Source organism: Ambystoma mexicanum, chromosome 12 (assembly GCF_040938575.1).
Source record: "Ambystoma mexicanum isolate Mex_15411 chromosome 12, UKY_AmexF1_1, whole genome shotgun sequence".
NCBI classification, from domain to species: Eukaryota; Metazoa; Chordata; class Amphibia; order Caudata; family Ambystomatidae; genus Ambystoma; species Ambystoma mexicanum.
In genome coordinates, this window is record NC_090936.1 from 874,778,504 (window position 1) to 874,794,967 (window position 16,464).

The window sequence follows — 16,464 nt, forward strand, 5'->3', positions numbered from 1 at the left end:
ACCTGCATCTGAGCCACTCTCAGCGACCTCGGTCCAGGTCCCAGCCACTCTCCACTTGCACTGCCTCCCTGGCTCCCCCTGCACTGTGGGACTGTCACTGCATCCCTACAGCCCCCTTCCCAGCACTTGCTCTGCACTTACCTCGCACTTTGCCACCAGCTGGCCCTTTTATTTATTATTTATTATTTATTTATTTTTACGCTACTTACCTTGTACCGCACTTCCCCCCCACCTCCTCCCCCTGCACTTTCTCCTTTTCCCCTTACCTCTGCACTTGCGCGATCTGAATGACACCTGGCCTAGTAGGATCGTTTGTCTGTCTTCCCCTTGTTTCCCTCCCTCCCTGCCTCGTCGCGCCTTGAAACACTTGTGTATAGGCGCGTTACAAATATCATATCATATCATATCATATCAAGAAGGCCACCAGAAGTGGCGTTTGATTTTTTCCTCCGTTTTAGCGATACCTGGGTTTCCTTCCATTAATGATTCATGATGATGGGCAATAACAAGTTCTTGCAATTCTTTACTAGGCAGAAACAACCGCTCCTGGAAGTAGGGTAAGTCATCCTTAACGGTGTAATGAGGACCCTTTTGACTCCATTCCAGTAAGGCTGAAGAGTCTAGAAGTTGTTTTACTTGCATTTGGATGTCCTCAATAGTTTGCAATGAAGTTAGGCCTAAGATTCTTTGTTCTGGTATGATTGGCACAGGTTCTAAACTCGAATTGGGTTCTTCCATGCCAATCCGGGATAAGGCGTCCGCTTTACCATTCTTGCAGCCAGGGCGATAGGTAATTACAAAATCAAATCTCGCAAAGAATAGAGCCCATCGGAGTTGTCGTGAAGATTGAGCCTTGGCCGTCTTTAAATACTGTAAATTTCTGTGGTCCGTAATTACGGTGATGGTGTGTCTTACCCCGAGAAGGTAGTGACGCCAAGCCTTGAAAGCAGATTTAATAGCCAGTAACTCTTTGTCGGTAAATGCGTAGTTGATTTCAAGAGGAGAAAATTTCCTGGACCAAAAGGCCACAGGGTGTAGTTGGTTAGTTTCTGGGTCTCTTTGCGACAGGACAGCTCCCATGGCCGAACTGGATGCGTCGGATTCCACAATGTAAGGGAGATCTGGGTGCGGGTGCTTCAATACAGGTGCAGAGGTGAATTTGGTTTTCAGGTCCTGAAAGGCTTGTTCGGCCTCAAGAGTCCATTCAAAGCGTTTGTTTTTCTTTAGGAGAGCTGTGATGGGTTGGACTGTTTGGGAAAATTCTGGGATGAATCTTCGATAGAAATTGGCATAGCCGAGCATGCTCTGAACTCCCTTCACCGAGCTAGGAGATGGCCATTTGAGGATGGCGTCCACCTTTCGCGAGTCCATTCGGACTCCTTGAGGTGTCAGGATAAATCTGAGAAACTCCACTTCTGTGGTATGAAAAACGCATTTTTCGAGCTTTGCAAATAGTCTGTGCTGGCGCAATTTCTCAAGAACTGCCCTAACATGTTTTCTGTGATCGGATTCTGAAGAGGAGTACACCAGGATGTCGTCAATATAAACAATGACACAGACGTTGATAAGTTCCCGAAGAACATCATTCATAAAGTACTGAAAGGTGGCAGGTGCATTGCACAAACCGAAGGGCATCACCTGATATTCGAAGAGCCCACATTTGGTGCGGAATGCAGTCTTCCACTCGTCGCCTTCTTTTATACGCACCAGGTGATAAGCTCCTCGGAGATCTAACTTGGTGTACACACAAGCGTCTTTCACCTGGTCGATAAGCTCAGGGATCAGGGGCAGAGGATAACGATTCTTAATCGTTATTTGATTTAGGGCGCGATAGTCTATACATGTTCTAAGGTCGCCCTCTTTTTTCGGCACGAAGAACAGAACTGAGGAGACAGGAGACTTGGACGGGCGAATAAAACCATTGGCTAGGTACTGATCTAAATACTGACGCAAATGTAGGTTCTCAGGTTCCGTAAGAGCATAAATCCTACTACAAGGTAGTTGAGCATTGGGTACCAGATTGATTTGGCAATCGTAAGACCGATGGGGAGGTAACGTGTTAGCCTGTTCCTTCTGAAAAACATCTTGGAATTCTTGGTATTCAGACGGTAGCTGTACAGGGGTGGAAGTTGCTGAGGCTAGACCCATAACTGGATTTCTTGAGTAACAAGTTGGTTCACAATCAGGAAAACTTATCTTCTTTGCTCGCCAGTCGATTCTGGGATTATGTGTTTCTAACCAAGGAATTCCGAGAATTACTTGAAATTGTGGGGCCTTGATCACATCAAACACGATTGCTTCCCGATGTCCATCCTGACCCACCGGTGTCATTTCAACAGTGGAATGCGTTACAGGCCCTGAGGCAATTTGGGTTCCATCTACGGTAGTAATGACTTCTTGGGTTACTTTCGGGCGGAGAGGGAGCTTAATCCTGGAAGCCAATTCATGGTCTATGTAATTTCCAATAGCTCCACTGTCGATGTATGCTTTTATAGCATGCAACAGCTGAGGCTGTTTTGGGTCCACTAGCACCATTGGCATGACAAAATGCGAGTTCAAAGAGTTTGTTTTCAAGCTCAGCAAGCGGACCCCTACGCTTGTCGGGCTAGGTCGTTTCCCGAATCAGGTGTCAATAAATCGTTATCAGTGGCTCCAACCACCTTTCTTCGGTGGTTTAACCGGACAATTTCGAAGAAAGTGACCAGAAGTCCCGCAATACAGGCAAAGTTGCATTTGCCGCCTTCTCTCTCGTTCCTTCTGTGTTAATGGTCCTTTAACACCACCGATTTGCATAGGTTCGGATACGTCGGTACTCTTGAAGTTAGAACGGGTTTTGATCGGGACTCGGGTTTCGTACTTGAACCGATCTGCTTTTCTATTTTGAAGTCTGGGATCAAGTTGAACCACCAAGTCTATGTAGTCTGCACAGACCTGGGGTGGATCTACTATCTGAGCTAGAACATCCTTAAGCTCTCCGCGCAGGCCTCGATGAAACAATGTGATCCTTTTGTTTTCTGGCCATCCAGTTTCCACAACCAGTCTATTAAAGGTGGCAACGTAGGACAGAAGATCCTGATTACCTTGTCGTAAGGACAGCAGTTCGTTATCAAGGGCCTGTCCTTGAGAGTGTCGAGCAAACAATCTTTCCATGCTGGCCTGGAAACCCTGAACATTCTGAAGAATGGAATCATCCTGATTTACCAATGGAATAGACCAATCGGCAGCACTGCCACTGAGGTAAGATAGTATAAAGGCTACCTTGGTCTGGTCGTTAGAGAAGGCCCCGGGTCTGCATAGAAAGTGTGAACGACATTGGTTCATAAAGACGGCATATTTCTTGGGATCCCCCGCAAAACGTTCAGGCGGGGCCAAAGGCAAGTGTCCAGGTAGATTGATTTGTACCGGGTTATTCAAACCCATTGATGTGGAAGTATCTCCGGAATTAGGTAAAGGAGTGTGCATTGCCTGGGCCTGCAATAACCTTTTGGCCAGGTCATCTGTTCTTTCCTTAGATAGGATCAGTTCTCTTTTGAGAGCGTTAGTCTCCTGGCGGGCTGAGTGCACTTCTGCCCGTAATTCCCCCAAAAGCTGGGCCAGCTGATCTGTCTCAGAAGTCTCCATAGCGCCCGGGTGGGAAATTATGGGTAGGCTTTGCGTTCTGTCACGCTCACCTAATTCCCACGGAGGCGCAGGTCTGGCTTCGAGTGCTGATGCTTCTTCTATGGTGAAGCGCAGGACTCTGAAGATGGACTCACTGGCTCGCAGGAATATTCCCCTGTGCGTGAAAAGGGAGTATTACCTACTGACGGAATAATGCTCAAGCCTCCCACTCCCTTCCAGCCCTCCACGATACCCTTCCTCGATTCCCTGCGAAGTCTCACCTTAGGGTCTGGAAGGATGAGTTCTCCATCCTGCTTCTGATGCAGGGGCGCGTTGAAACCCAGTTACTTCACTGGATTGAGGTTTGATGGGAGTTCAAATAAGCTTGACTATTCAGGTAAGGCGCTGTAAGAGTTCTGTATCAAGTTCAAAAGTTCAAGCCTTATAATAATGTTCATTGTCTTATTGCAGCAAGCGCTAATCGCTTATGTCTTTTTTCCCCTTAGGGGCCGGGGTTCGGAATGCCGGAGATATGGCGCCGACCCGAAGTGAAATGTGCAGTTCCAGTAAATTACAGGTAAGTTCTGGATGAGTGTTCGGGTAATGTCTTTGCATTCGCTCATTCAATGTCTTTGTCTTTTTTCCCCATAGGGGCCGGGGTCCGGAATGCCAGGAAGCGGCAGGACCCGAAATGAAATGGGAATGACCCAACAGGTAAGTCTTAGAAGGAAACTGAGCTTTTCCTAATCCCTTCCTTCTCTCACCTTGTGTTCTTGTCTTTTTCTCTCTAGGCTCTGGGAAGTGGCTGCGGATCCGGATGATCGCTGCTGAAGATGGAGGTGCCCAGGAAAGGTGAGTGAAATGCAGCGCTGCAGCGAAATGCTTTTAAAATGATGTCTTCCCTTTCAGGATCGTCGGTGTGAAGTCTCCGTGATGCAGCTTTAGCAGGTAAGGTCTTCTTTCTCTCCAATTCTCTCTTAGCAGGTGACCCAGGATGCTGACAGGCGTGGCTGAAGTCCAGATGCAGGAGCTGACACGGTGAGCGTCCAGCTCCGAGGAGCAGAACAACGCGAAGCGTGAGTTGCTGATCGGGCGTGGTTTAAATAGCTTTGGAAGAAGTTCCAGGTATGTATCCTTCCACCGATCAGGTATGTATCCTTCCCCGACCACACCCAGGGGAAAGTAGGTCCACAGGTAAAGTAGTTCCATTCAGGCCTCAAGAGGGCCTGGATGTAGCAGCATGGTCTGCATCAGGTAAGTGCACCTTAAAACACTTGAACACATGTCTAGCTTTATGAGCCTGGCGCCTAAGGCGCCAGGACAGGGGTCCAACATGAGCCTGGCGCCTAAGGCGCCAGGACTGTGTCCAAAGGGCCCCAGCTTGGGCTCGCTGGCACTTCCCTGGTGGAAATGATGCCTGCCTCTGGGGTTGCTGGGTCGGACCTGGCTCCTTGGAGGTAGGCATCATGACACGCGTCCAGTGGTTCATGATAGCATGCCTCTTCCGAAACCCAGTTTCTCCGGGTTTGCCTGGGTGTATAAGGTGGTACCTTCGGAGTAGTCTGGGGGCATTTATGTTTGAGACTGGTTCCCAGGTGCGTTCACTGGGAGGGTACCCCTTCCACTCGACCATATACTATAGCTGACCACGTCTGTACCTGGAGTCACATATTCTGGACACTTCGTATTCTAACTGATCATTGACAACCACAGGGGTAGATCTTGGAGCAGTCCGAGAGGACTGGACGTATGGTTTCAACAGAGAAGTGTGAAAAACTGGGTGGATCCTCTTGCAGGATTCTGGTAGTTTGAGTCGGAAGGCCACTGGGTTAATGATTTCCTTTATGGAAAAAGGGCCATAGTACCAGGGAGCCAACTTATTTGGCCGTAAATGTCAAGGCAGTAGTTTTGAGGATAGCCAGACCTTATCACCCACTGCGTATGAAGGCCCTGGTCTTCTTTTGGAATCCGCATAATGCTTGGTGTTTGTTCGGGCCTTTTAGAGGTGTTCTTTGGCTTCTCTGTGTACGTTAATGAGGGTTTCAATCCAGGAGTGAACTGTAGGAACTGGGGTAGGATGTGGGAGTATGGATGGTAGAACCGAAGGGTGGAATCCTTGGCTACAGAAAAAGGGCTGGTTTCGACAGCCGAGTGGTCCGAATTATTGTATGCAAATTCAGCCACGGGTATTAGAAGTGACCAATCATCCTGGACCTTGGTGGCAAAACAGCGAAGATATTGCTCCAGGGTTTGGTTCACGCGTTCAGTAGCTCCATTGGTCTGTGGATGATAACCTGAGGAGAGGGCACATTGAATTCCTAGTATACGACATGTGTTTCCAGAACTGAGATATGTATTGAGGTCCTCTGTCAGATATGATCTTGGAGGGTAGTCCATGAAGTCGGAATATGTGTTCCAGGAAGATTCCAGCGAGTTCAGAGGAAGAAGGTAGTTTATGTAAGGGTGTAAAATGAGCCATGTGAGTGAATAAATCAATGGTAACCATGATAGTTGTAAATCCCCTGGAAGGTGGCAGTTCCACAATAAAGTCTGTAGCGATGAATTCCCAAGGTCTTGTTGGCAGCGCTGGTTGGAGCAGGAGACCTGCCGGTTTCTTGTTATCATGCTTATTTTGAGTGCAGACTGCACAGGTTTGGATGTAATGCTGGACGTCATCTTTCATTTTCGGCAACCAAAACTGTCTTTGTATTAAACAGAGAGTGTTGGTGATGCCACAGTGTCCTGAATGAAGGGTGTCATGACATAGGCTTGCGATCATTTGTCGCAGTCTCTGCGTGTGGATGACCAGACCATTATCCTTGAACAAATATCCGTCCTTTGTTTTGAGATTCCTTCGATTCTTCCCAGTAAACTCCTTCCAGATCCCAGAGGACTGGGTTTAAATCCGAATGTCTTCCAGGAGACTGATTGCTTGGGCAACAAATATTGTGTGGGGAAATATCTTTGGGAAGGATCGGTCTTCAAGAATTTCGTAGTCAGGACGTTGGGACAAGGCGTCAGCAATTATATTGTGTGTTCCAGGCACATGATGGATTTGAAACTGGTACTGGGCAAATAAGAAGGCACAACGGGCTTGACGACTGTTCCTACATTCCAGGGATTGCAGAACTTGAAGATTCCGATGGTCCGTGCGGACCTGAACAGGATGTTTCGCTCCCAGGAGTAGATGACGCCAATCTGTGAAGGCTTGACGGATGGCTAATAGTTCCTTTTCCAGAACAGAATAGTGGGTTTTGCTAGGAGTCAGGGTGCGTGAAAGATAGGCGATGGGGTGTTCTAATTTGTCATCAAATTCCTGTTTTAGGACTGCCCCGATGGTGTAGTTAGAGGCATCTGTTTCCACTAGGAAGGGTCGATCAATGTCAGGTTGAGCCAAGATGGGGGCTTGTGTAAACTCCGACTTCAATCGTTGAAACGCCTCATCTTGGACTGCTGCCAGTGAAAGGGAATATCCTTCTTCAACAATGTAATGATCGGTTGTACTATCTCCGAAAAGGAAGGTATGAATTTTTGGTAGAAGTTGGCAAGCCCCAGGAAGGATTGAATCTGTTTCACAGTAGTTGGAACAGGCCAGGATAGAATGGAGTCTACTTTAGAGCGGTCCATTCCAATTCATTCTGGGCTAAGGACAAATCCAAGATAGTGAACAGTAGACACATGGAAAAGGCATTTCTCTGGTTTAGCCAGGAGCTTATGTTCATGTAGAAGCTGTAAGACTGCTTTAATATGTTCTTCATGCTTCAGATGGTCCTTGGAGTATATCAGTATATCGTCCAGGTAAACTATGACGAAGAGGAACAGCATATCAGAGAACACCCGGTCCATAAAACGTTGGAAGACCGCTGGGGCATTGGCGAGTCCGAAGGGCATAACCAAATATTCAAAATAACCAAATAGTGTCCTAAAGGCTGTTTTCCATTCGTCACCCTCCTTTATACGGATCAGATGGTAGGCGCCTCTGAGATCTAATTTCGTGAACACTACAGCTCCTCTCACCGCTTCCAGGATATCCAAGATCAAGGGCAATGGGTAACGGTCCTTGAGGGTGCATTGATTAAGACCATGGTAATCAAGGCAAGGCCTAAGCTCCTTGGTATCTTTCTTGGGAACAAAAAACAACGTAGTTCCCGCCGCGGATTTGGATGGTCGTGTAGTGCCATTTTCCAGGTTGGTATCCAAGTATTCTTGGAGGGCTCTTTTCTCTGGTTCTGATAGAATGAACATCCTTCCAAAGAGAATCACTGCTGAGGGTTCAGTATCAATAGCGCAGTCTTCAGGTCCGTGAGTAAGTAGGGCCTGAACTATGGCAGTCGAGAGCACATCAGTGTAATCCTGATAGGCCCTGGGAACCTGGATGATATTTGAGACCGTGAATGAACCTTACTGGTCTGTTCGCGTATCTTCAGAGGATCTTGACGAGGAATCCAGGGATAGACAGTGGGACATACAGTATTCTGAACGAAGAAACAAGGATCCTGCTTTCCAGTTGATGTAGGGGTTGTGCTTCTGTAACCAGGATATACCCAGTACCATTGGATAATGGGCAGATCTTATGATGTCAAATTTGATCCTCTCTTGATGGTGGTTATAGAAAGCAAGATCTCGTTAGTTTGCAGGGTTATGGGTCCTGAAGAAAGAGGTCTTCCATCGATAGCCTCTACAGGTTGCATGATGTCTCGTGTTTCATATGAAATGTGGTGGGTAGTGATCCAATCATGATCTATGAATATCCCCATGGCCCCACAATCCACTAATGCCAGAATGGGATAAGCTTCTTTCTTGGAAGGCAATAGAAAGGCCTGTAGAATCACAAGATTGTTTTGTCCAGGAGACTTCAAGGATGGAATAGATGTGGAGCAAACATCTCTCTCCCGAAGCTGTGCTCCATCTAGGATCGGGAGCTAGCGTTTCCCGAACGCCGTGGAGGGGCTAAAGGACATTCTCTCACAAGATGTTTATCGGAGGCACAGTACATGCAGAGCCCGGTGTGAATCCGTCGCATCCTTTCTTGCAGAGATATGGGTCCGCAGAAGGCACCTAGTTGCATGGGTTCTGGGTCTGTGGTCGGGGAAGGAACGGGCTCAGGTCTAGAGGAAGGTTCTGTAGAGGTCTTTTGGTAGGGCATTTTAGTCTTCTTCTTTTCCGCCTTCCTTTCCTGGATACGAAAGTCTATTTGTAAAGAGAGGTCCATGAGAGCCTGGAAGGAACCTGGGTGAGCTACCCTGGCTAGCTTGTCTTTTATCTCTTCATTCAGCCCTAAAACAGGCCTCAGAGGACCAGTCTGCTTCCTTGGCCATTTGCTTAAAGCGTGTTACATAGGTAAGCATATCCTGGGATCCTTGTTGGAAGTCCATTTAGCGTTCTTGGGCTCTGTAAACCTGTTCTGGGCGGTCAAACATGGTCTTTAGCGTCCGTACGAAACCATCATAGTCATCCAGGAGGGCATCACCTGAATTAACTAAGGGTGTTGCCCAAGTTAATGCATTCCCGGAAAGATGAAGATGAAGTCTTCTTTCGCACAGTTCGGGTCTTGTATAACCCTGTGTGTGGGTCCTTGGGTTCCAGCATGCGGTACGTGTCCCATCTCCAGGGAGCGTTCAGATGTCCGGGAAAAAAGTCCAGGAAATGGAGAGGAGCGCACTCGGAAGGTGAGTGCGAAGGAGATCCAGGAATGCAAGGTGAGGATAAAAAGGGGAGGATGAAGGAGGAGGAAAATTAGGGGACCGGGAACCAGAAATCAGTGGAAATCGCTGTACGAACTATGGCAGCACACGTCTGACTACTGCAAGCGGTAGCGTTGAGACGCGCAGGGCCGCGGGGGCGTGTCTGCTTTGTAGAACGCAGAGCGTACAACACAGAGCCTGGCAAACAGCGTTTCACGTTCAGCGGCTATGTTGGGAGTACTGCTGAGTTCAGTGCCCTATGGGTCAGGGACCACGAAGTCCAAAAGGGACGCGTCCGGTGGTTCATGGCACATTTACTGTGGGATTGTGCCCGGGTGAGAGGTTTTTGGCAGGAGGTATGTGATATGTGTTTGCAGATCTTGAATCGTAGTATTGACTTGGACTTCAAGACGATGGTTTTAGGCAGTGGTGTCTTACTTGATGAGTTATCCATTTCTGAAAAAAAATTCTTGTTTAGGGGTGCGTCGGTTGCCAAGAAGCTGATCCTGAGGGGATGGAAGTCCCGGGTCCCGTCTGATTCGGATGTTTGGATTGATGAGATGGTCTCTTTGGCGGCTGTTGAGAAGTTGATTTATAGAAAGCAGGGGAAACAACAGTTGCATGCTAAGATTTGGGAGATGTTCTTGAACTTTTACTAATGGGTTAATTATTTATTTATTTTTTATTTTCTTTTATTTTTCTAGTTAGTAGGTTTCAGTTTCTGTAGATGCTTTGTTAGTTGTTTGATGTATTTTAATTGATTTGTTTGTCAATATGTATTTCTTCTGTGACAAAATGTAAATAAAGAATAAAAAAAAAAAGAAAAAGCATATGCCAACTGGTTCTCACAAATAGGACTAGTGCGTGGTGGGCAGCTGTCTCTGAAGATCAGGACTGCATGCCGCTTGTGCCGGGGTTTCTCACCTGTTAGGTGATTGTTGAAGTTGAAAAGTTGTTTTTTCGAAGTTTTCTTACTGTATGCATGCTTCTGTTGGTTGCTTTTTCTAACTCACGGTGCCATTTTGATGCAATTCGCAGAGCTGGGATGTCTGTTGTTAATGATTACATTGTTCTTTTGTTTCTGTCGGTGGGCGGTTGCGGGTTTCAGCTTCAGCTTGGGGTAACTCACTTTATCAATCAATTAATCAATCAATATGTTTATTCGGATGAGCACATCCATCAAACAAGTGCAAAATACAAATTCATGACAGTTAAAAATGTTATACAAAGACATATAGCGAAAATAGCATTTTTAAAGCATTTTTAAAGTGCATTACTAAAAGTCCATTCCAGTGCAAATATGCACGGTACTAAATCGGAGACATTCAATTAACAGAACAGCCAACACACCCTTTCTGAGATGCATAGCTCTTTTTTAGAAAGGACAGCAGAGCCCAGGCAACATATGCGGAGTCTGCAGATAAAAGAAAGAATAAAGCATAGCTCAGTTTGAAATGTCTAGAAACAGGAAGAATAGTGGCCTTTCTAATGTCCTTATAGGCAGGACAAAACAAAATAAAGTGCTTTAGGTCTTTCATAGCATCACTGCACATAGAACAACTTGACAAATCAGAAAAGTCGTTGCAGCTGGCGGTATTTTCCCTCAACAGCAGACTGTTGAACCAGGCACGAGTAATCAGCCAGCGATCTGCCTTTTCCGGGCTCAAAATGAGATAAGGCTGAAAAGGACCCACCGACTAATAATAACAGCATGGGCTCTATTCGATAGGATGGATATCACCTTGTATTCCCTCTTCTCAATACCTGCTGATATAAGCATGCGCTTGTAATGTTGTAGATGTGCAGATGGCAACAACATGCTTGGGGGTTGGAGGGGAGTGCAGAAGCATTGGTTTGGTTAAACAATCGCTTATAAATGAAAGCCAAGGAATCTTATTTTTTCTTTTATCTGCAGATTCCCCATATGTGGTCTCGGGAGGATAGCTCAGCAGCAACATGCTCGCCTTGGAAGCAAGACGACGGAGCAACACAGGTTCGGTTCCCGGGTCCACACTTAGAAACCCCTGGGTATTAAGCGCGTAATAAATAACCTATCATGTCATATATGCCAATTTCCCCTGGCCAATAGAGACTTAATGATAAAATGTGTTCAGCTTGCGTTCTCTTTTGACCAGAGATGTAGCCAAAAGAGGATCAGTGCTAACATTCATTGGTCCTTTAAAAAGCCCACTCCCAATTCCTTGTGCACAGCGTAATTGGGAGCGGACCCCAGAAGTCCCAATAGGCGTTTGAGAAATGTGTTTTACTGTATCTGTAAATCAGACATTTTCGTGCAGCGCCAAAGGGGGGCTCCCTACAGGACGGCAGCCTTTGTCTGAATACCATAGACTTTGAATATCAGGTCCAGTGGTTAACCATGGCACCGAACCATAAAACGGGAACGCCCACCCAAGTATTGAGTCATCTTCAATTGATGCTTACTAAGATGAGCTTGGCCCGTTACTGCAGCTGAAAAGCAGATGCCTAAATAGTCAAAGTCATTGGTTCTTGGGACGACCGCCCCATTACAAAATATAGGGTTCATTTACATGGGCCTCTTCCCCACAGCACACACCATAACAGCAGATTTCACAGCATTAATCTTCAATTCCAGGTTGTTCATAAAAGCGGAGTATGTATTGATCCATTTTTGAGGGGCCATTGGCGTTCTGTCTATCAAAACCATGTCGTCGCGTAGGCTAATGTGGGTAAAGACCTGCCAACCAACCTCAGAAAATCTGCTGGTTATACTGGATCATGGTTAAGTTTCTGGCATTTAATATAATGGTCTAAACTACTCATCTAATAGAACAAAGATGCAACGTTTGGAAAATATGAGTGGTGAGATTGTTTACAGGAGACTCACCTACTTAGGGATGATCACAAATGCCTGAGAACGACATCAGTCTCCATACAATTTCACACTTCTGGTCCTTTGAAGAAAGCAGGTGTAGTGATTCTGATTAGGGATACAGCACCATTCTGGGTTATAGACCATAAAGTGAGAAAAACGGTAATAATAAGCAGATAAAGTTTACTCGATTGGTTACACATTAGGGGGTAGAACCTCATTGAAAATGCCGCATTGTCCAGTACTCCACAATACGCAACTTAGATGCTGTTGATTAAAAACCAAACAAAACTGTATAGATTCTACAAAAGTCAACAAACCAGAAACAAATGATTGGTATTACTTTAATAGATACATTTCTATCAATTATTCCCTTAATGTTAAGGCTGTAAAAATATCCGACTCTAATCTGTCATAGTTCTAGCCTGTCACTTTCTGGTTTATTGACTTTTGTAGACTCTAGATAGATGCTGTTGATTTGAAACCCAACAAATCTAGTTTCAGTACAGTGGAGTATAATTTCATATGCTGGATGATGCTGTGTGTAAGTGAGGTTAGCCCGCAAATGTGTGACCAATCAAGTACATTTTATTTGCCTATTATTACCGGGTTTCTAGCGTTGGATCGTGTTAAGAAACTAAGATGGTGGGCGCACCATGTCAGTCTTAATCCCTGGCACCTCTGTCTCACAGGAGAGTTTGAAGATGCCTTGATGCTTCACTTGGTGACACCTTGTGCAGTGTGGACAGTGAATGTCCGCTTTCAGGCTACGGTCTACACCCTCTTGAAGCTCGGCCCAGCGAGTATGGGAGAGGCCCCGGAGAACCCTTAGTACTTACAGTCTCAGGCAGGGAACGGGGAGATCTCTGTGGCCTTACCCATCGCACAAACTGAACCAGGAAGCGTGCTGGCGTGTGTTACAAGGACACTCAAGGGATAGTTACTAAGGAAGGGAGGAGGAAGAGGAGGAGCCTCTTCGACAAAGAGGCATTCGGTTTAGAGTGGGATTATCAGTCAATCCTTGACAGTGAAAGACGTGTCCTGTCGTCCTTGCGAGTGAAACCAACAACTGGCGATGAGGATAAACACTTGTGTTGGTGGTGCCAGCAGCGTGCACTGCAGCCGTCCTTTTCCACCGGCCGTACCGGAGCATCTGTGCTGCAGAATTGGACATCGTAGGACCTGCCCGCAACAGCTCAGTATTCTGCGCCGACTCCTTTACTCCAGGTGAATACATCGGGGGAGACCGCCCACAGGACTGGGGAGGCTCTCCCCACATGCCACGCATCCCCAGAAGTAGCGCACGTGAGCCTGGGAAGGTCTGCTGGGAGGCCCAGATAGGACCCGCCCATCCATTAAAAAAAATACCTCTGAGGTGGCCACCAGGGGGCGCGCGGATGAGACCCTCTCCTGCGTGAGCTCCCATCCCGAGGTCTTGAAAAATGGAATGAGCCCCCGTTTTTAGACCCCCCCTGGAGTTTAAACTCAAGACGGAGGTGTGGGAACATTGCTACCATGTATAAGAGAAAATTCGAGTGAAAACGTCCCCGGCTTCCCGTTAATATCGTCGCAAAAGTGCGGGGGCGAAATCGAAAGTAAACTTGGCCCTGACTTTGGCCGAGGCTCCTGGCCTGACGGAAGCGACCGCTGCACCATCACCCAGCGGTACGCGCGCTTGATCCTGTGCCCTTGCGTTCGCGCAGCGCCATCCGCGGATGTGGAGCTCCGGCGGACGGCTCGGAGGACCGAAACAGCTGAGGAAGGACCGGTGGGAGCTTTGGAACCGGTGCGACGCAGCGCGCCCCGGGAAGATGGTGGGGACACGCGTCCCGTGCTTCCTTTCCCACTGAGGTGAGGCTTTGCGGCGGGCCCAAGCCGCTTCCCCTTGGAGGCACCACACGAGACGGGCTCCCTGCTGGATGGGAGTACGGCCCCGTTCCCACGCGGCATGGCGCTCGTGCTCCCCGCAGTCTGCAGAGAGCAGGTGACCGTCTTTGACCCCCCCCCCTACGTGCCCCCGCAGCTTTACGGTGGTCTCAGCCCGAAACCACAGAAGGGCTGGTCGCGGCCTTGCCCGTGCCTCACAGCCCACAACGAGCCCTTACAAATCGAACGGCCTGAACCACAGCAACACGCCATCACGTGTACTACCTGGAGGGCTTCTCCCGCAGGAGGGACAATTTCATAGCACGCATGAATGGTAGGCCCATGAATGGTAGGCCCGTGAGGCAATTTTTCTGCATATCCCTGTCTGCAGCCTGTCGACGCATCCTACAGGGGAATAAATAAGGCACCCTAAACACAATTCCTGCACCACCCCCACTTGGAAAGTCGTGGGACTCCCAAAAGGGAAAGAAAAACAACGGTGAAACTGTGACACGGGGAGGATAATATTTCCTTAACTGCGCATACCCTCAGGCATCAACCCCACGTAATACAGAGCCATCTTGTCTCATTGATGGCGGCAGAGGTAGGAGCAGGGTTCACACACCACCCGACTGTCGTGCTCCCCCGAGACACTTGTAGGACCGGATCCTCTTGAAGATAAAGGCATGGGGCCAGGGATATAATGGATAAACCCTCCACCTGAATCGCGGTCCATCACGGGAAGGTGATCACAAGCCATTGGGAAATTACCAGCATTTCCGTCCACGGCCTCTTCCGCGGGTCAAGGTCCTTACCCAGGCTGCAAAAACAGACGCATCCACCCCACAGAGAGAAAGGCCCCCTAACACGGTCTGTCTTAGATGGAAAGTAAAAGGAGTGAACAAGGAAGGTAGGGGCGTGTGCCTCCTCTGTGGTCACAGACATCCCGGCAGCTGCACTGGCCGACACGTCGAGAACAAGATATCAGGTGCATGAACGCCCGACAGAAACTTGCTATCTATGCATACGGTTCGTCACCCCGACCCGACGTCGGCCCCAAAATGGCTACTTCACCGATCACAGATACAGAAACCGCCGCAACAAAAGGAGATAAAGCAGATTTACTGGCGGAAATAAGGAATATGGGAGCCAACATTGGAGGGAAAATAGATAAACTCACACAGCGCCTTGATAACATAGAAGATCGGGTTGAGGGTGTCGAGAACAACCAGGCCTCCATCGACGTCTTAGAAACACAGCTGGCCCACAGAATAACTGAACTAGAACAAAGAGAGCAAGAGTTTAAACTTAAAATGGATGATTTGGAAAACCGGGAAAGGAGAAACAATCTACGCTTTTTTGGGATTCCCGAGAAGGAAGGGGAAACTGAAGAAGACCTGAAAACGACTCTGCATAACATCATCAAGCTCCTGGTTGCGGACGACAATATTGACGAACCCAAGACAGAGCGCATTCACAGAGCGGGAGGCCCACCTGGAGGCCCAAGATCAGTTCTGGCAAGATTTCATCGTTATCAGGATAGAATGAGAGTCTTGGAGAAAGCGAGGAGTGGAGGCACCATCACCGTAGGTGGATCCCAAATAACGATACATCAGGACCTCTCCTCCCTGACTTTAGCCCTGAGGAAAATGTGCAAACCACTTACAAATTGGCTTAAAACTCAGGACACGCGCTACAGATGGGGATACCCCTTTTCTCTTTCCTTCGAACACAAAGGCACACGAGTCAGGTTGAGCTCTGAACAACAAATCAAAGCATGCATATCCGATTTACTGGGCCAGCAGGATCAGAAGGAGCCTCGTGACCATGCCTCCAAGGACGGGAGGGAATGGCAGACACAGGGCCCGAATAGGAGGAAGGTGAAAGGCTCGAGAAAATATCGCAGGGGAAACGGCTCCCCGGAAGGCGCCAGTTGACCTTTGACGAGTGTGGTACATTTTGCTTCAATTGATCTTTGATGATGGGAAGATACGGGTGTTTATTGAGGGAATGTGACTGAGACCTCCACTTATTTTGGTAGAAACGTATTCGTTCCGGGGGGAGGTTACCGGGGGCTCATTAGTTATGTTGATGTTTATTTTTCAAGGGGACCATGAGGTAACGGTCTCCACTGATGGTTCGGTTTCGAGCTAGTGTCTTCAACTAGGCTCGATCGAACACCACCAAACTCAGGGAGGGAGTAAGGAGGTAGGGTGGGAGAGGGGACAGGGGTACGCGTTAAGTCAAAGGTACATTTAGGAACTTTGCAAAGTGAAATGGTTCCGTGGTTAAATAAACACCGAAGAAACGGGTTGAAATGGTCCGTGAGTATGTATGGACTTGGACTTCGTTGTCATGATGACCGCTGAAGCTCGTACCAGGGGGGCATGAGGGTGGGAACGCTAAATGTCAAAGGCCTCAATTCACCAACCAAAAGATCACTTGTCTTTAGAGAATTCCGGA